General features: G+C 33.7%; 2 long non-coding RNA genes across 5 annotated transcripts in view; both read left to right on the top strand.

Moving 5' to 3' along the window:
* The window catches only part of LOC147843249 (uncharacterized), a 650,118-nt gene that overhangs the window by 68,917 nt on the left and 559,801 nt on the right, over positions 1 to 21,400 (top strand). The gene's annotated exons all lie outside the window — the stretch shown is intronic.
* LOC147843252 (uncharacterized) lies at positions 105 to 6,538 on the top strand. Of its 4 annotated transcripts, none has more exons than XR_015496388.1 (10): positions 105 to 188; positions 599 to 1,407; positions 1,801 to 2,099; positions 2,337 to 2,467; positions 2,600 to 2,640; positions 2,768 to 2,858; positions 2,938 to 3,085; positions 4,355 to 4,426; positions 4,921 to 5,008; positions 6,346 to 6,538. It is a non-coding gene; the product is annotated as an uncharacterized LOC147843252 (long non-coding RNA). The 4 variants fall into 4 exon arrangements; XR_015496391.1 differs by having other exon boundaries at positions 2,597 to 2,640; positions 2,955 to 3,085; XR_015496389.1 differs by having other exon boundaries at positions 2,597 to 2,640; positions 2,955 to 3,085; positions 4,355 to 4,521.

Raw genomic sequence — 21,400 nt, 5'->3', positions numbered from 1 at the left:
AAATTGTCTATGGAGTGATCATGTTTATAAATGCAATACTGCAAGACTTTAATGTGCGCGCGCGCGTCTTGCTTCCAACACTGGAGTGGAGAGGATGTTGCTATGGGAAACGAAGCTACAACACGACACGACACCACCTAAAAGACACAACACGACTTCTCTCAAGCTGCCGTTTTGACTGTTTTCAGGTAAGTTTAGTCCCTAAAACAAAGCAAATACTACATAAAACTTCCTCACACATTTATTATTGGCAATTGATGAATATTCAGTTGAATATTATGTTATATAAGAGTGGTAAGTCTTCGTAAAAGTCCGTTAGCATATTAGCACTGGTAACGTTAGCGTCGGGGTAATATTACGTTAACTTACTTAATGTTAGCTCTTGTTAAACTTGTTTGTTAAAGTTTTGGCTTTTATTTATTCTTTATGTGTAGATGAGAGGTTTTGTCAATGTTTTATTGAATGCACTCCATATGTAGTCTAAAATACGCATTGTAACGTTACTGTAAAGGACCGTGAATCAAAAGTTCAATCGTGTTTTGATATTTCATGGTATCTTAAACTAAATGTTAAGTAAAAAAGTGTTCTGTGGTTTCAGGAGTGAGAGAATAACCTCCTGCTACAGAAAATATAACTCAAGATTCCTAAATTTCTGAAGGGAGCTGATCACAGAGATACAGGAAAGACAGGCAACTTTAAGCAGAGGATTAATTCATATAAATTTCCATTGCACATCATTATGCAAATGTTACATGTCTATATATTATGCATCTGTTACTTGTCTTTATTGCAGTTGTTTTAAGAAAGTTTTGACATTGAAACATGTGAGTGGTATTAAATTTCACATCACATGATTCTTCAGAACTTAGTAAATATATAGATTTGCTGCTAATGAAGTAATATTTGTGATTTTCATTTTGTTTAATTTTTTATGATTAATTGATTTATTAAATCTTAGAAAAAAGTTTACACTAAATTATTTGTCATCACATCTGTTTTTAGCATTGATAGCAATTCGAAATGTTTCTTGAGCAGCAAATCAGCACCATTTGATAATCACCATTATATTAGTTCAACCTCAAGCACTAAATCAACATCTTTAAAAAAGATTTCTGAAAGATCAAGTGACACTGAAGACTTGAGTAATGATGCTGAAAATTTAGCTTTACATCATAGCTATGAATTACATGTATATTTACACTGTTCACCCATCCCTTACACCTTAACTCATCCTCAAACAAGTCAATTTAAGCCCTAAATGAATACATTTTGATTTGTACAGGCATGATATGCAACTTGTATTCAGTCGTTTTGTTTTTTCTTTCTTTTGCTTTTGTTTTCCACATCAACTGAAAAGGAGGTCAAAGTTTAACCTAAGTGCCGTGAAGCCGATGAACATTTTTATATGTAAGTATATTTTTGACTGACTGCCAGACACTTGTCAAACAATGATGAGCAAACGAATGGCCGTTCTTTTAAAAAGATCAGGGAGATGCAAGTCTGGAGATTAATATACATTTTAATTCAAAATTGATTTATCTGGAAATATTTCATAATGTTTTGTGATATGTGCCCTATATGCATTTAGATGTCTATGCATGTTTAAAATACTTTTAAATTTAACAATGGCTGCAAGTTATAAAAACATAAATAAACAAACACAAAAATGTTAAAGTAAATTGAGAAAACATTTTCATCAGTTTGACAACAGGTAGATCAGCTCCTGACAGACATGTTAACAGATCAGTTTAACTCTTATTAAATTCATTCATTCATTCATTCATTTTCTTTTCTGCTTAGTCCCTTTATTATTCTGGGGTAACCACAGCGGAATGAACTGTCAACTTATCCAGCATATGTTTTACGCAGTGGATGCCCTTCCAGCTGCAAGCCATCACTGGGAAACAACCATATACGCTTGTTCTCACTCATACACTACAGACAATTTAGCCTACCCAATTCACCTGTACCCCATGTCTTTGGACTTGTAGGCAAAACCGGAGCACCCAGAGAAAACCCACGCAAACGCAGAGAGAATTTGCAAACTACACACAGAAATGCCTGCTGATCCAGCTGCGGCTCGAGTCAGCATCCTTGCTGTAAGGCGACAGCACTACCTATTGTGCCACCACGTCACGCTCTTATTAAATTATATTTATATAATTTTGTGTTTCAGTACATGCTATTTTGGGAAGACAAAATATATTCATAAGCTCTCAGAAAATTCAATAAGAGAATTCATTCATTCATTTTAAGAGAATTAACTGCACAATTACTTGAAATGTGTGGGATTACATTATTTGTTAACCCAAAGTGAGTTTCTCTTTTTTTTGCAGTATTGGATGCCTGATTGCAGTTCAACTCCAAACTCAGTTGGACCAGCTGATCAGTGTCTTCAGTATTACCTCAAGCTACTGGGCAGATGTGTGGACAGCTATGAGCCAAACTTGGGACGTTTGGTTTTTAGGTAATACCAGTGACAAAGTATTCAGTAAATTGCTTATAATAAAAGATGCTCACTGCTTACCCCCTTATAGTTACGTTGTTTGCAGTTTCATTGTTGTAAAAATACCATACTTTTTCCTTTTTTTATAAGCAGGTGTGACCGTCTGGGCAGCAGAAACAAGACAACTAATCATAGTTGAGTTGAGATTAGTATTATTAACTTGACTAGTTTGGTTGCAGACTTTCAATACTTAACAATTTGTATAAGTTACAAGATCAATGGTCCTGCTATCAATGTTTTTGTAACTTAAATTCATTACAGTTTAGATACAATCAAATGTCCAAACCATCTCTGAGTGAATGACATCAAGGAAACAGGATCAAAAGATCATTCATTATAGACCGTTTCATAGGTAACAGCACATCCTTTGTGAAAAATAATTTATTTTTGTGTCATCATCACAAGACAAAATACATTTCAACTGATTTCAGTTGGTTATATTTTTCAGGTCCTCCTGATCACTCTGTTCTCTTGGTTGTGAGGATGTGCAGAGGCTGTATTTGTCAGTGTTAAAAGACTTGTGCAGCTGTATCCAGACATACAAGCAGCCGACAAAGAGTTCTGGAGCAGCACAGACAGGTAGTTCACAGTGGCTAGGCTAGAAGTTTATACTTGGGTGGCCAGAAAGTGGCCTCCGCTATTTTGGGGGGTCCATACAAATACACCAGTGTAAGCTATACTATTGCACTGAAAAAATTAAATGAAAGAATTAATTAATCGGTTGAACACAAAATATTTTAAAGAAAGCTTAAGTATCAAGGTGGCAATATACAGTATGTTACATTGTAGTACATGAGCTGGCTAATACAGATTCGTAAATGTTTAGTTGTTAAGATTAGTTAAATACTATATCCTCTACTTGAGACCGGCTGCATATACAGCTTTAACTGAACTGAATTTAACTAGAACTACACCAGCATTCCAAGTGCTCTAGACTAGCTTTTTGCACTGGTGCGTCTAAAATGTTTGATGGCATTGCATTTAACACTGCAATTTTACATGTAGATTTTTTTTAAAATCACAATCCATATAGGCAATATTGACTTGTAAATGATTAACTAAAATCGGGTCAACACACATTATGGGGATTGTGTGTAGAATTTTGAGGAAATTAATTAATTTAATCCATTTTGAAATAAGACTGAAACATTAAAAATGTGGAAAAAGTGAAGCGCTATCAATACTTTCCGGAAGCATTGTATATGGTTTTTAGCGCGTTATCAAAGACTTAAAAAAATAGTCCAACATTATCTACAACAGCAAAAGACCCTCCACATCAAAAGCTACTGGTCAGCTCACGATTCAGCAAACATCTGAAAAACAAATAGCTTATTATGCCTTCACAAAAAAATCAGTGTTTTTGAGTCTAATGAAGATAGTACTATTTTATTAAATTATTATTTAGCCTGGCATGTTTACTGTTACAAAATATTTTAAATGTTTCTTAAAATAAAAAACATATTGTGTTCAATGGGGAAAAAGTAGCTGTTTTTTACACAGAGATAAAAAAACACATTTCTGAGCAGTAATCACAATACTGTGAATCTGTGATATTTTTATCCAAGATTATACCCTCAGAATCTTATACCTGCCCATTCCTAGCCAGTTACTTAAAGCATTCAGTCAGAGTTTTTTTTTTATTTTATTTTTTTTTCAGTTGGCCTATATTCTGTTTTTCTATGTTCTTGGAAATGCTGCTGTGCATGAAAATGTGACGATATATCCAGGTTCTATAGTTAATTCTGAAATAAATCTTAAAATGAAACAATATTTAAAAATGCAATATTTAATGTGTCAGACACTAAATAAACATGTCAATTCATTTATATTAATCTGATTCCTTAACAGGGCAGCACGGTGGCGCAGAGGGTAGCACGTTTGCCTCACAGCAAGAAGGTCGCTGCTTCGAGCTTCGGCTGGGTCAGTTGGCGTTTCTGTGTGAAGTTTGCATGCTCTTCCCGTGTTGGCGTGGGTTTCCTCCGGGTGCTCCGGTTTTCCCAAGTCCAAAGACATAGGTGAATCGGGTATGCTAAAATTGACCATAGTGTATACGTGTGTGAGAATGAGTGTGTATTGGTTTCAGCTGGAAGGGCATCCACTGCGTAAAACATATGCTGGATAAGTTGGCCTTTCATTCCGCTGTGGCGACTCCAGATTAATAAAGGGACTAAGCCCAAAAGAAAATGAATGAATGAATCCTTAACAGTTAATATTGGTATAATGAGCAGCAGTTGTCGTTTATGTAAATTAATCATTTGAGCGTGCTTAGTTTGGGGTATGTTGTGACATTAAATTGTCAATAGTTTTTTTTTTCTACATTTTAAATCTGCTTTAGCTTTCTTCTTTCCTATAAACCTGGAAATATAAAATACATATATTTTTGGTTTTTAACAAATTGCTTATTTTATTCTTAGATTGGTGTACGCTGATGGTCTGCTGAGAATTCTGCTGAGTTGAAGGGATCCTCCTGTCAGACAACCTCTCCAAAGTACAATAGGACTAGTAAGTAACATCTTAAACATACACTACTGTTTCATAGCTTTTAGGTTGGTATGGTAAATTCTCTTCTGATAGTGTCAGCTTTATTTTATTAATACAGTCAAGCAGTAATACTGTGAATTTAATACAATGTATATAATTAATAGTGTCACATGATCCTTCTGAAAAAATAGTATTCCAATGTACTGATTCTCTCCTCAAGCTATTTTTAGTATTCTTGATGTATGAAAAGTTTATTTTTAAGAGCATAGTATTTATTTGAAAAAAAAAAAAAGTTTGCTCTTTGATGATTGCTAACAATCAGACATGTTTCTTTAGAACAAAAATAATTTGTGCAAAAAAGTATTCTCACTGAGCGTTGTCCAACTGTGGTCCAACACGTCATTTAAGTTTTCAAATAAGCCTAAAAGACTCGATTAGCTGCATAAGGTGCATTTAATTAGAGAGTTAAATATATAATTTTTTATATATCCTCCTCTATAGCCTGCATATAATAGAAGTTGTTTGCTGAAAAAACTTTTTTGTAGCAGAAATAAAGCTATGATTAGGCCGACCCGGATTTTTCGCAGAACTCCGCAGATGTTTAGCCTATCATTAATTCTGTTTATTTACTTGAGTAAATGTGTGTAAATCTATATTTATTCAGTTTTTTAATTAATTTCAGTAATATTATTGACTAATGTGAAAATGTTCATCTGATTTATGTACAATGAGGTTTGTACAGTAATATTTTCTGTCTTACTAGATATGTTATATGAAAAACTTGCTTTATTTACCAAATAAAGTGAATCTAATTGGATTTGCATTTTAAACATTAAATAAAACTTAAAAATATATTATTTTTTTATTTCATATATTAAGGTTTTAGTTGTGATACTCCCAAAATAATTCCGCAGAAATCCGCAGACTTCCACCAAAATTTTTTAGCAGAAATAGCAAAAAACATCTGCAGATTCCTCCTGGCCCTAGCTATGATATATTAAATGTGGTGTACAGTGTGACATTTTAGTTGACGAAACTTAGTTTAATTTGCATGTAATGTGGTATCTGAAGATTAGACATATATTTAGATACACATTTATACTAACACAATGATACTAAAAACCAAAAAAAAAAAAACATTCATTATGATTTCACAAGGAATTTAACTTTCAAATGGCTTTTCTGAACATTAGTGCTTAGACACACTCTTTAAGTTTAAATTAAATTACACATTTTAGCTAGGCACTTGCATAACACATACTCCAGTTATATGTCATGAAACAAATAATATATATTTGTGGTAATATGAACTGCTCAAATGCTAATCTTTCTCCTTTTGGTTTCTTGCTTTAATTAAGGGTTCCCACTACAAGGATTAGATTTGGCTACTGCAGTCCCGGTTTGGGCCAGCCTCACTTGTGAAGACTAAAGATGAAGACAGCATACAAGAACAATTTAGAGGATGGCGACACACTTTTTATTCCACCTATATATCCCCTTTTATGTGTAAGCAACATTCCACAAGATAAAACAAAACTAAATGACAGGTTATTTCTTTTCATTTTGTCTGTTTTCTTGGAATATTGTACACAATTTACAACCAGTTATATATATATGTATATATATATATATATATATATATATATATATATATATATATATATATATAAGTCAGAGCAAGAAAATGTTATGTTTTCTTCTGGAGAAAGTCTTATTTCTTTTATTTCGGCTAGAATAAAAACAGTTTAGAATTTTTAAAAAAACATTTTAAGGTCAATATTATTAGCCCCTTCAAGCAATTTTTTGCGACTGTCTACAGAACAAACCATCGATATACAATAACTTGGCTAATTACCCTAACCTGCCTAGTTAAGCAAATTAACCTAGTTAAGCCTTTAAATGTCACTTTAGGCTGTATAGAAGTGTCTTGAAGAATATCTAGTCAAATATTATTTACTCAGTTATTAGAAATGAGTTATTAAAACTATTGTGATTAGAAATGTGTTAAAAATATTTCCGTTAAACAGAAATTAAGGGATTTTATATATATATATATATATATATATATATATATATATATATATATATATATATATATATATATATATATATATATATATATGACAAAATCTGTTTTGTGTCGTGCATTAGAGTTTGCTTAAAAAAACTGAGAAAGTATTGTTATTTTATATTATTGATGTGTTTTTAGTTCAGAGGAGATAGCAAATTGTTGAATGCCATTTATAAAAAAAATTGTAAAAAAAATTGTCTACAGACTTTAATAAGATTTTATCAAATTATTTTAATTTACATGATTTTATTTACTACTGTAAATATTGTTTGCTTGGTATTTATTTTGTGTTTGTGTCCTCTTTTATTATTGTAACTCCCTGAAGAAAGTCTTTTGGATACTGAACACATGACTGGTAGTATCTTGTATTTTAAAATTATAGTCTTGGAAACATGCATTTTCTTTAACACTATTTAAGAAATTATAAGCATTATAACATGTGCTTACACAAGTTATTTGTGTTTTTACTATAGTAAACTATAGTCACCCTTAGTGTACATGTTTTGAAGTACTTGTAAATATTCCTATGGTCTTAATGTAAATGCTGCAATGGACTTTGTATTTAAAATCTTTATTGCACAGTATTTCAGCCATGGTTATAGTACAACTTGTTGGTTTTGTTTTAAACATGGTAAAACATGGTTATGTGTGATAAAAGTATGTTAATCTATTTGTATGTTTGTGAAAAATATTAATAAATCTTCAACTGTTATTGAGAGTGGTGTGTCATGTTTATTATAAATTAGCAGCTGCTGCAGCTAGTGGTCCATAAGTATGAGCAAAACGCCTGAGAACAGCGCCTCCGCGGAGCGGCCGGTATTTCCGGTTGCGTCGTCCTAACGTCGGCCGGACAGCGTGTCCGATCATTTGCCGACGTCGCGGCGACATTTTGCCAATTAGCAAACGCTCCCTGAGCGACATCGCACCGATGGAATTTTGAAAATCGGCACGACGTCGGCCCAACGTATGTGTGCTGTCTGGGTTCAAGCAAAGATAATACAGTATGTTCCGAATTCTGATATTTTCTTACAGTAGTAGTTATATACACTTGGGAAAATGGTACATATTTTTTAACTATATATATATAAAGTTAAAGTCATTAATAAAATAAATAAAGTTATACATATTAATAAAACGTATGCAATCTGTACCCTCGAAATGAACAAAGACTGCCATCTGGTGGTGCAAAGAGAACTTATTGATATGAACTTTTTAGATCGCTTTAGTACAAATTGTGTATAATAGAAAAGCACAATATGTGACTTTTTTTTAAAGCAATAATACATTTATGCAGTCATAAACATGTTTTGATAGTTAATATGCCAGTGATTGATGCTTCACAAAAGTTGCAGACACCTTTACCAATATGAAAATGCTTTTGTAAACAACCAGTTATTCTTTACACCGATTAAAAAACGGATACTATTATAAAAAAAATCTTTTCTAAATGTAGAACTAAATACATTGATTTGCATTGAAATACGTGATGAATACTCTTGTCTTGACAAATGAAAGTGTAAAGCCTGCAGCTCACAACAAATGTGGAAAGTTCTTGCGTGTCATATTAAACAAACCGTTTACTGCTAATTTGATGTAATTTTGCTCACATGGATAATTGAATATTAATCAGATGATGTCATTACGCTGCTGTGTCGTCAGCCAATCGTTGCATTGCTGATCATGATTTCGAGGATCGATAGATCTGTCCTTCACAACACACGCAGCGATCTCAGATCAGTTTATCCAGACATTCTAATCTAATTCGCGAACTTGTTTGAAGAACCAAATTAGCGAGAGATCAGTTATCAAGATTAAAAGATCCAGGATCTGCCAAATAATCTTAGATCATTTAAGCGAGGTACGAAGAACGGACCCCAGGACTTTCTTATGCAGTATGCAGACAAAATGGATGCTGTAGCTGTATACTTTTAATCCACAGAGCTCCCAGCTTTAGACTCTCCTGCAAAATACGGGATAGGTGGTCACCCTAATCTAAACTGTACTCAGTACTACAGTATTGAAATACTGTATTTAATTTCCTTCACCTATTATTTCCTGTTTATTACTGTGAATCTGCATGAAGGACATCAAATCTAAACGAGGTTCAGTTCAGAACAAATGTTTGTTTTGTAATGGAAATATATTGATAAAAAAAGAAGAAGAAAGTAATATACAGTGGATGGCAAGCTTCCCAAAGATCACCAGCAGTGTCCTAGAGCTTCAGATTCAATTAGTCTGGAATCCATCAAGATAAAAAATACTGGCATAAAGGACACAGGAGAGTTTTAATTAATGATGTGCTGCCTTGATAACAGGTCACCGAGCTATCAATTATATTCACATTTAATGTAAAGGCCTAAAGTAATGGGTGAAGAAAAGAGATCAGAAATGATTCAGAAAAAGGGATTTGTCATAACATTGAGAAACAAAAAAAGTACACTAATGACAATACTGTAGCCGACGTTCTCACTCTCTCTCACACACACAGGCAAAAATCAGTATTTACAAATTTGATTCTTGGCTCCTCTGCTCATAATTATTTCTCCCTGTCATCAGCACAAGCACATTGCAGGCTCTGCGCCACAGCTGTACAGGAGCCAAACTCTCTATTTCCCTCCCCACCTCACCCCACCCGTCCTCTTCTCTATCTGCCTCCGCAGCTAAAAGCCAATTATTCTCCACAGATCCGCAACACCATTTCCAACATTATTCTCTTATGAACAGCCACTGCCAAAGAAATTAAATTCTTATTGAAGTTGATAAAAGACAAATTATCAGTGATTTTTGGGGGTTTACGCATATTTCTCCATCCTCTTTTTTTCTTTTGTGTTCAGTAATTTTCCCTTCTTTATCTTGCCTGATTTTCAAATGCCAATTATCCAATGTCTTGGCACGATGACGGCGGCACCTGTGTTGGCATGGTGCGCGTGAGAATGAAAGGATCGGACCTACAGATGTGAGCGAGCACACTTACATCGTGTTCCTGTCACAAACGTCCGCTTGCCCCCTGCTCCATGTCATGAACAGGAGTATGTTGCTTCAGCGTTTGGCTTAATTTCTCCTCTGAGACAGCAGTCTGGATGTTGGCTCTCCGTAGTCTCCGCTTTGACTGCGAGTCAGTTACATCTGCAATGAATTCATACAGTTGTAAGTGCTGGCTATCACTTACCCTTATGTCTGTGCAATATTTATGGCTGACTGGAATACTTGATTATGATTGATCAGTCTGTGTTTTCAGTGGTTTGATATGTTGTAATAGAGTGCAACAGCCAGGTTCCGGTAGTAAAAATCTCATTTATTTTCTCCATAGGGGAAGTGATTTTAAATGATAACTTACCAACCTTAAAAGACAGACATACTGTGAGCTACAAGGCTGTTAATCAATATTATATGCTTTTGTTGTATCCATCTGACTGCAGTATTTCAACTTATATTTGAAAATGTCATGTTTAACAGCTAGATTCTCTTTGAATAGGGGAGACTGTGGAAGTTGTTACATGTTTTGCCTTTCTTTCAATATCTTTAAGATATTTTAAGCTAGTGTGTTCAAAGTGTGATTCAAACTAACTGCACGTGTCTGGCATTAAATGGCATAGATCAGGAATGGGCAAACTTGGTCCTGGAGTTTTGCTCCATCACTAATCAAACACATCTGAACAAGCTAATCATTGTCTTTCCAGGTCCCCAAAAAGCAACAGTCAGGTGTATTTGAATAGGGTTGGCACAGAAACTCATGGTCTAATAAACCCAAATAAACCTATAAACCTAATAGTCTAACTACAAATCAGGCATTGCTATCTCAAAAATAAGTCAAGTAAAGATATTACTTTCTAAGCTTCAAATGTAGATTTCCCCCTCTAAAATCTGTGTCTACAACAGGACTTTGCATGTTTTTTTTTTTTTTTTTTTGGAATAAGCATGTGTAAAGTGAATCAATTTATTTGTAACTTATTCTTACTTACTCCCAGGCCGTTTATATCAAAGTTGATATTTAACTGCACCATATTAGTGTTTCATAATATATATATATATATATATATATATATATATATATATATATATACATATATATATATATATATATATATATATATACATATAAATAACTTTTTTTTTTTTTTTTTTTTCTTACAAAGTGGGTCATTAGCCCATTGCTCAATCCCCAACAATTTTGGCTAACCAAATTTACTTTGCGCATGCGTAACGAGGGATGTAACACTGACAACAGGAGTCTGCTATGAGGGATGTGTCACTGACAACAGGGTGCGGATCCAAATGCAGGTTTATTGTTGAGATCAAGCAAGCAGTGGTCAATACAGGGGCAAACACATATCCAGAGACATGGTCAAAATAACAGGCAGATGATTACAATGCAGGCAGCAAACAGGATTAAAAAAGCAAACAAGGCGAGGGTCAAAACACAGCAAAGCAAGACAAAGGAACCCCGTAGTAATGTCACTTTAACAGATATCAAGACTCTGCCACATTGAATGTGTTTGTGCTGCTTAAGTAGTGCAGTAATCAGTCCCAAAAGCAGCATCAGCTGTGAGAGTCTAATCAGTGGAGACTTAGAGCAGATGTGTGTGTGTGTATGTGTTGCATGACTGTAGTCCACTACATAGCATATTTGTAGTTTGTGTGAATGTGAGTGTTTACCAGCGACTCTGGATGTTAGATCGCTGGTGTTCATGACAGCATGTTTTTGGACATTTGGGGGAAACTGGAGCATTCGGAGGAAACCCACGCGAACACGGGGAGAACATGCAAACTTCATACAGATATGCCAACTGACCAGTGATCAAACCAGAGACCTTCGTGCTGTGAGGCAACAGCGCTACCCACTGCACTACCGATCAGTAACTAGTGCCTGATTATAGATAGTGGAAGTGTTACAACTGATCCTAGGACTTTTCTACTCTGTCTTTTTATAAGATTTACCCACCACCCCCACTGTTTAAATCAAAGTACTATGATTTGCCTCATTGAGGTGAATCTTGAACGTGTTTCTGTTTTTGAGAATGTTTATGAGTTTGGGCAGAGCATGTGAGTGAAGCAGTATATATTATTTTCTTTTTTATTTTCCCCTTTATTTTTATGCCAAGTATAAAATCTCTGTATAAACAATATAACTTAAACTTGGCATAAAACTAAAGGGGAAAAAAATAATAACAATAATAATAATTATACTGCTTTACTATATATATATATATATATATATATATATATATATATATATATATATATATATATATATATATATATATATATATATATATATATATAAACCCCTAACTACACTAAACCCTAACTTTCTTTACTGCCTAAAGAAAGATAGTAAATAAAGTAATAATAAAAACTATAATAATAGAAAAACAAACTGCTAAATTTAATTTTAAAAATATAATAATAATAATAATAATAATAAACCTAATAATAATAATAATAATAATAATAATAATGATAATTATTATTATTGTTATTATTATTATTATTATTATTATTATTATTATTATTATTATTATTATTATTGAAAATATATATTTTAAGAATAAGAAATATATCATTAGATTTTGAAGCCAGTGTTACACTTTAGGTGGATTTAAAGGTGAAGCAGTATTTTTCATTTATGTGTTTTATTTTTGTGTGTTTATGTGGAACTCAGGGCCACTCACTCAACATGAAATCCTCCCCTTGTGATACGTTATGCTGGTTTGAGAATCTGTAAACATATTGCTTTAATGAATCTGCTCAGCCTATACATAAATGCACATAGTAAAAAATCCATGTTTAAAACATAGAATTGAAGTTACCAAGGATTGATTTATTGACATAGCCTACTCACAATCAAAGTTTTGTGCTTTGCTTTGGGATAAAAAGGAATTAGAAATACAGTAGCTTTGCTGTGAATACTGTTAGTGAACATCCTGATATTGTACAAGCTGCTGAGAGCTGTGTTTACATGACAGATCTTTGATTACATAATTTCCACCACCTTAATTTTATATTTGCATTTTTGCAAAGTAATAGGTTTTAATTCAGTTGGACAGTTTTGGATGTTACAGTTATAAGCTGAGTAGTCTCCTTCATGTAGCATAAGAAAGTGATGTGGCCACAAGAGTTATAAGCATGCGAGTTCTTCTACACTCTCAGAATTAAAGGTACGTGAGCTGTCACTAGGGTAGTACCTTTTCAAAAGGTACACATTTTTACTTAAAGGGTCCACATTGGTACCTTAAAAGCATACATTGTTGCCTAAAGATTTTAAAAGTGACACTTTTGCACTTTTTAATGACTAACATGCACCCTTGAAGTATTAATATGGACCTTTAAGATGTATGATAAATGTGTATGATAAATCTGTTCATTATGATACGCTCTAATAACAAGACATATTTCACTTTTTATTATTTATTTATTTATTTATTTATATATTTTTGTAACAAGACCATGACAGAGAGGACAGTGCAATAAATCTGGTATAGATTATGAATTATGCTCATTGTGATATTTGGAGATTATCTAGCTGATAGGCTGTGTTTTGTGTTCTGTAGTCTGCTATGAATAGCAGTATACTGTAGCATTAAAGGAATACTTGCACCGAAAATGAAAGCTACCCCATAATTTAGTCACCCTCAGGCCATCCTCAGTGTATAAACCACAGGTCTCAAATTCAATTCCTGGAGGGTGGAAGCTCTACTACACAGTTTTGCTCCAACCCTAATCAATCACAGCTGATCCAACTAATCAAGGTGTTCAAGATTACTAAAGACTGTTAAGCAGTGTGAATTGGAAGTGGTTGGAGTAAAACTGTGCAGAGCTGTGGCCCTACAGGAATTGAGCTTGAGATTATGGTATAGACTAGTGGTTCTCAAACTGTGGTAGGTGTACTACTAGTGGTACGCTGGCTTCCTTCTAGTGGTACACGGAGGAATGAAAAATGTCATGTACATGCTATAATTCAAATTTTTTTTAAAAATGATGTATATAATATGCCATATATTATATATAGGCTATATTTCTGAGGTAATCTGCCAGGTTTTTTAACTCTGCAGAGTTGTAGCTGATTTACTGGTCCAACTATGCTACTGTATTTCAATGCTGCTCATTTTGGAGGTACTTGGAGAGACAATGTTTTTCTAAAGTGGTACTTGATAGATAAAAGTTTGAGAACCTGACATTGTATATATGGAAATGTCCACTGCTCGCATCCATGGTGCAAGAGAGGACACCATCAGACTTTGGGCGCAAACTTTACACAGACTTAAAGATTTACTAACTTGAATCCATGAGACATCAAAAAGCATGATCTTCTGGCTCCAGGCTTTTTTATTTTATTTTTTTTTATTATTTTTTTTTCCCCTCATTTATTATTTATTAGAATTATGTTTTATTATTACATTATTTTTACTTTTTTTTCTTTTCTTTTCTTGTTTTTCTCTTTTCATAGTAATTTAAGGTTCCCTGTTTGGGCTTCTAATAACGTTCATTGTCGTAGACCTTTTTCAGCACAGTTTTAAATACCTATATCTATGTGTATATCACCATTTTTCTATTTAATTTTTTATTTTCGATTGGTTTATTCTTAACCTTACTTAACACTAAGTACAGATTTGGCTCATTGCCTTTTTGGTTTTGAAATTTGTTTTATTTATGTGTATGCATGTGTGCATATTTATATGGGTATGTGTATGTATGTGTGCATGTATGCATATCTGGGTGTATGTGTGTTTGTTTGTATGTGTACGTGCATATATGTATGTGTATGTATGTATGTGTGTGCATATATGTATATATGTATTAATTTATTTTATTTGTCATTTTTATTTGCAATAGTATGTCCTTGTCATTATTCTTCCGTTTTTCCTTTTTACTGATTACATTGTTGTCAAGGCTGATGCTATTATTGATACTATTATTTAACAACTGTATATTGGTTTATGTATGTATATCTACACATTCTGTTTCATGCTGATTGTCTACGGCATGCTTTTCTGTGTTCAAAAAATACAAAATAAAAGAAAAATTTGATGGAAAAAAAAAAAAAGTTTGAGAACCACTGGTATAGACCATTCTGAGGGATGTAAACAAAAACAATGGTCCTAACAAATTTCCTGTTTTACATTTTTCATTTCTATAGCTTCAGAAAATCTAAAAAATAGCCACAAATAATGTTATGATAGATGCTTTAACATTAGTTGATGACTGAAGTGCCTTTTGTTACAGTTATGAAACAGTTTGACAACAAGCAGGACATGTTCTTGAGCCAATGACTTGACTAGATTAAATTAGATTATATGAATCTTTTTTTTTTCTGCAATATGAACACAGTCATAGTTATAAATTTATTCATACTATGGGAGTCAGCAATTACCAACAGTTTTATAATTTAATTATTTTTTGTATATAGTTTGTATATAGTTTCATTTCTACATATATTTATTTAAAATAACATATTTAGAAAAAATCAATATATCTATACTTAATAATACTTTATTCACAGCTAATAAAAATATTTCAGTGCACACAACTTGCTGAGCTTTAATTTAATAGCTTAATAAATGCCTCCATTATCCCTGGAAAAAAAAAAAATGTTAATGGTTTTCTCAATTTCAAATGGCAGTTTAAGGATTCCTGCCTCCTGCTGTGAAGTCTGAAGTAGCTCAGCCTAAGAGCCTGCTGCTTTGGCTTGTTGATGAAGAGCTTCAGGGTTAGTTATCCTGGCTTCCTCCGGCCCCTTGCTTTGAGAAGCCCTCTTGATCGCCAGCACCACTGAAACACTGTCAGCTATTATCAGCCTCAGAGCCTGCAGGTTGCCATGGCACCTAATAGAAGAGTGGCTTGCGTTGACATGGGGTCAGTTGTTGGTTCTTATGGACACGACAAGCTGGAGGCTGATTTGGATGCTGTTGAGACATTTGCTTTTGTTTATTGATTTGGGGATGACTCTTACAAAGAGCATACAAATCTAAGGAAATGATGTAATTATGGCAACACATTTACAATTTTTCAAACACAATTTCAGTAACATTAAGACTAAAGTAAAAAGAAAAGAGCTATAGTGCATCTGGAAAGTACTCAAAATACTCAAAGTTTTCCTAACTCAGTGTATTAAAGATGTGAACGTCTGTATGACAAACAATTATCTTCTATTAAAGTCAGAGAATAAGTATAACTTATTGGATCAAAATCCTGCACACAGCACATCTCAACCTGCAATTCAGAGTGATACAATATTAGTAAATGTTCTATTGTCAAAGATCTGGGTCTTAACTTTTGAAAATCACATATCCCATGTCACAAAAGAAGCTTCTTTCATCGGTTAAGCTAAAAAAAAAAAAAAAAAAAAAAAAAAACATGCTTTCCATTTCAGATGCAGAAAAGCTAGATCATACTCATATGACCTCTAGAGTGGATTACTATACTTCTTTGTTCTCTGGTTGTAATGGATACACTATTAATAAACTTCACTCATGGCCATGGGTGTTTCGCAGTACTGGGTTGCGGCTCGGAGAGCAGCCGCTGTGTAAATTATATGCTGGAATAGTTAACGGTTCATTCGACTGTAACAATCGATAACAAAAAAAGGCAGTAGGCCAAAGGGGAAAAAAAATAATGAAATGAATGAATTGTGCAAAATGCAGCTGGCTGGATCATGACCAGATCATGTAAAACTAATATTATCACATATATTATTATATATCGTCTATCTTCCTTACACTGGATGCCTGTTGTTTATTAAAGTTGCTTCTTACCTATAAGGTTTTGAATATTCTAGCTTCTGTTTATCTAACCAACCTTTTATCTCTCTCTCACCACAATCCCACCTGCACATTAAGATCTGAAAATGCAGGCTTTTGGTAGTATCCAGATTAGCAAAGTCCACTAAACGAGGTCAAGCCTTATCATATATGGCTGCTAAACTCTTGAATAGCCTTCCTGATAATGTTGAAGCTCAAGCTTTCTCAATTTAAAACTGGATTAAAAAATGTATGTTTTTGAAAAGCGTTTGTGCAATGCATCACATAACTGTAGGATACAGTTGAACTAAACACTTCTATTCATTTACATTATATCAATATATCTTTTGCAAATAAATTATGATCAGCAGCTATGATAATTATTTTCTTTTCTGAGGTTACTTTAGACTTTTGAGAGCCACCCAAACAGAACCAAGCACCGTTAAAGAGACCCTATAAGAACTTGAATAATGTATACAATTTATATACATACAATACAATGTATACAATATAATGCCAACAATCCAAGAACTTTAAGGACATCAAGCACTTAATTCATAAATACACTTTACTGAACGCGAGCGCGCACACACACACACACACACACACACACACACACACACACACACACACACACAGTATATACAGTTAAAGTCAGAAATTTTAGCCCCCCTGAATTATTAGCTCCAATTACTTTCCCCCAATTTCTGTTTAACAGAGAGATTTTTATTTTATTTTATTTCAGCACATTTATGAACACGATAGTTTCAATAACTTATTTCTAATAGCTGATTTAGATCACACTTTATTTTAATGGTCCGTTTGTTAAGTTACATCACATCTACATGCCAACTATTTATCATTATATTATAAGTAGAATGTTAGGTTGGGGTTGGGGTTGGGGTTGGGGTTAAGGTTGGTTTAGATTGACATGTACTTGCAAAATAGTCAGTTAAATGTCTATTAAAAGAGCATTATCAAGATATCAAATATGATTGAATTTAATTAAATAACTTGCAAATAAAAAATGAACACAACTATATACACAGAGGCCCCAAGTGCACACCAGAGAACAACTCAAGCCATGATGTTCAAGGTGTTGTCTATAGCCTTCAGAGACAAGATTGTATTTAACCATACATATTGGTAAGTGTTAAAAAAGGATCCTACAAAATCAAAGGTCCAATGAACCTATTGGTCTCCATAATCTATAAATAAATAAAGTTTGGAAGCAGCATGCCTTTTCCTAGAGCATGCTACCCAGCCAAATTGAGCAATCAGGCGTGAAAAGCCTTAGTCAGGGAGGGGACCAAGAACCTAAAGGTCACTCGGAAAAGTTGCCACAATTTTATTTTTATTTTAATATTATTATTATTATTATTATTATTATTATTATTATTATTATTATTATTATTACTATTATTTATTTATTTATTTGATTTATATATATATATATATATATATATATATATATATATATATATATTTTTTTTTTTTTTTTTTTTTTTTTTTTTTTTTTTTTTTTTTTTGTGCAGACAAATTCTTCTTGTAAAACAACCTTTCTGCAGCACTCCAACAATCAGGCCTGTATGGTAGAGTGACCAGACAGAAGCCACTCCTCAGTAAAATGCACATGACAGCAGTTTCTGGAGTTTGCTGAAAGACACCTGAAAGACACTTAGACCATGGGAAATTTTGTGGTCTGATGAGAGAAAGATTGAGCACTGTCTGTAGGTAACCAGGCCACCTTTGTAGAGTTTTGTGGAATATAATGAATTTGATTCAGACTGAATAAGCTTATAACATATGAGTACTTTTCTATTACTCTGTTTACGCATGCATACAATATATGTTAATATGACTCATATGTTTATGTGGATACCCAGCTGGCATACAGTATCATCAGACATTTAAATAAGTTTAGATTTAGGGTAAGACTTCAGCAGACCAAAAGAACAATGTTATTTTGACATCCAACAACAACATCAAATAATATTAATATTTGGTTGATTTCAGGTTGTGTTGGAAAGTGACCAAAATCCCAAGTCGAGCTAGCATCTTAAACCAACATCATATTGACGTCAAATATTTATTTGTCAGGTATGGCAACCAAAATCCATCGTCTACTAGACATCGCCTTTGTAACGTCTACACAACATCAAGCTATTACATGTTGATATTTGATTGTTTTTAGGCTGCATTCTGAAAAAAACCCAATTTTCATTTCCACCCAAAGTGCAACAAACCACAACGATGTGGTACAACATCATTCTGATGTTATCTTGATGTACCATGTCTGCTGGGTATTTCCACAACAGTTTAGGCATTCCAATTTAATGCTGAAGAAAGAAATAGAGAACTTTGGATCAGTTTGCTAAAAGGTGCAAATAACATAAAAGCACAATCCCATAAAAGTACTGGTGTGAAAGTTGACTTAGTTTTCAGTTTAATTTTCTAAATTTACAGTACCTTGATTTTGATTTGCCTAAATATTGGCTTGGAGAATAAATTGTGTATGAGATTATGTCAGATGTAAGGGGTGCAGGTCAGACATTTACAATTTAATTATTTCTATGGCATGTCCACACTAAGATAGATGTAAGTGTGTGTGTGTGTGTGTGTGTGTGTGTGTGTGTGTGTGTGTGTGTGTGTGTGTGTGTGTGTGTGTGTGTGTGTGTGTGTGTGTGTGTGTGTGCCTGTGCATGTGTGTCTGTGTGCAAAACATTTGCAAAGTTGTTCAATTTTTATGCAGTAAAATCACAACTAATTGCAAGCTACCTTTAATGGTTTGCCAGTTGTATTATACAGTTTAGCATTGCAGTTTTCTTAACCACAGAAACAGAAGAAACTGTGCAATAAAGTGATATTTACAATAAAACCAGTAACAATAAAATCCCTTAGTATAGAAAAGTGCTTTTCGTAACTCCTATTCAGTGCCTGAGCTGAATACTAAGCTGAATGTGTTTATTTTATTTTATTTTATTTTAACAATGATTTAAACATGTAGACATCAACAATACCCTGCTCATATATTTCCGTTTGTTTTATTTTCATAACATGATGCATTATAGTAGTAGAAATGCTAATAATGAATAATTCAACTTGCCAGTTTGATTTATTAGGATTTTATGGGATAAAATGAGCTCTGTTTCTCCATGCTGGTCTGTTTACACACACAAACACACACACACACACACACACAGACACACGCACATACACACATATGCATACAGTACATTCAGAGTGCAAATGCAACCCTTTTTATTGATGTTTTCACAGCCGTAGCTGCATGTCTACATTATAGCCTTGATGTTGTTCTCAGCTAAATCATGGCGTAAAGCAAATTCAAGGATTTGAAACATAATTAACTTCAAAACTCATAACTTTCGCCCTCTGTTGAGCTGCTCACAGAACATATATTCAGCCACTATATTCAGTCAGAAGCTATTAGCTGAGCACGACAGTCAAAATGTACAGTAGAAGCAATGGATATGCATATATGATCCAGAAAGGGTATTCATTTGAATGACACATAATTACATAATTGCATATACAGTCAAATCGTATCTATCTATCTATCTATCTATCTATCTATCTATCTATCTATCTATCTATCTATCTATCTATCTATCTATCTATCTATCTATCTATCTATCTATCTATCTATCTGTCTATCGGTCTGTCTGTCTGTCTGTCTGTCTGTCTGTCTGTCTGTCTTCCTGTCTTATATATATATATATAGATAGATAGATAGATAGATCTATCTATCTAGATTGTTTCTATCTATCTATCTATCTATCTATCTATCTATCTATCTATCTATCTATCTATCTATCTATCTATCTATCTATCTATCTATCTATCTATCTATCTATCTATCTATCTATCTATCTATCTATCTATATATATAAGACAGGAAGACAGACATATATATATATATATATATACACCTGTCCAACTGATCGGTAGGATAATTTTCTAACCACCAATTGCATGGCAGCAACTCAATGCACTTAAGCACATAGACATAGTCAAGACAGTCTGCTGCAGTTCAAATCGAGCATCAGTGGGGATTTAAGTGACTTTGAACATGGGGTGGTTGTTGGTGCCAAATGGGCTGGTCTGAGTATTTCAAAAACTGCTGATCTACTGGCATTTTCACAACCATCCCTAGGGTTTACAGAGAATCGTGCAAAAAAGATAGTATCCAGTGAGCGTCAGTTCTGTGGGTGAAAATGCCTTGTTCATGCCAGAGGTCAGAGGAGAATTGCCAGACTGGTCCGAGTTGATAGAAACCAAATAACCACTTGCTCCAACCGAGGTCTGCAGAAGAGAATCTTTGAAAGCACAACACGTCCAAGCTTGAGACAGATGGGCTACAGCAGCAGAGGACCACACTAGGTGCCACTACTGTCAGCTAAGAACAGGAAACTACGGCTACAATTCACACAGGTTCACCAAAAGTAGATAACAGAAGTTTGGGAAAGCATTACCTGGTCTGTTGAGTCTCGATTTCTGATGCAACATTCGGATGGTAGGGTCAGAATTTGGCATCAACAACATGAAAGCATGGATCCATCCTGCCTTCCATCAACAGTTTAGGCT

This window comes from Danio rerio, chromosome 7 (assembly GCF_052040795.2).
Source record: "Danio rerio strain M-AB ecotype USA chromosome 7, GRCz13ab, whole genome shotgun sequence".
Lineage (NCBI taxonomy): Eukaryota > Metazoa > Chordata > Actinopteri > Cypriniformes > Danionidae > Danio > Danio rerio.
The sequence above is the reverse complement of the archived record's forward strand: the minus strand, read 5'-3'. Positions and strand labels throughout refer to the sequence as shown.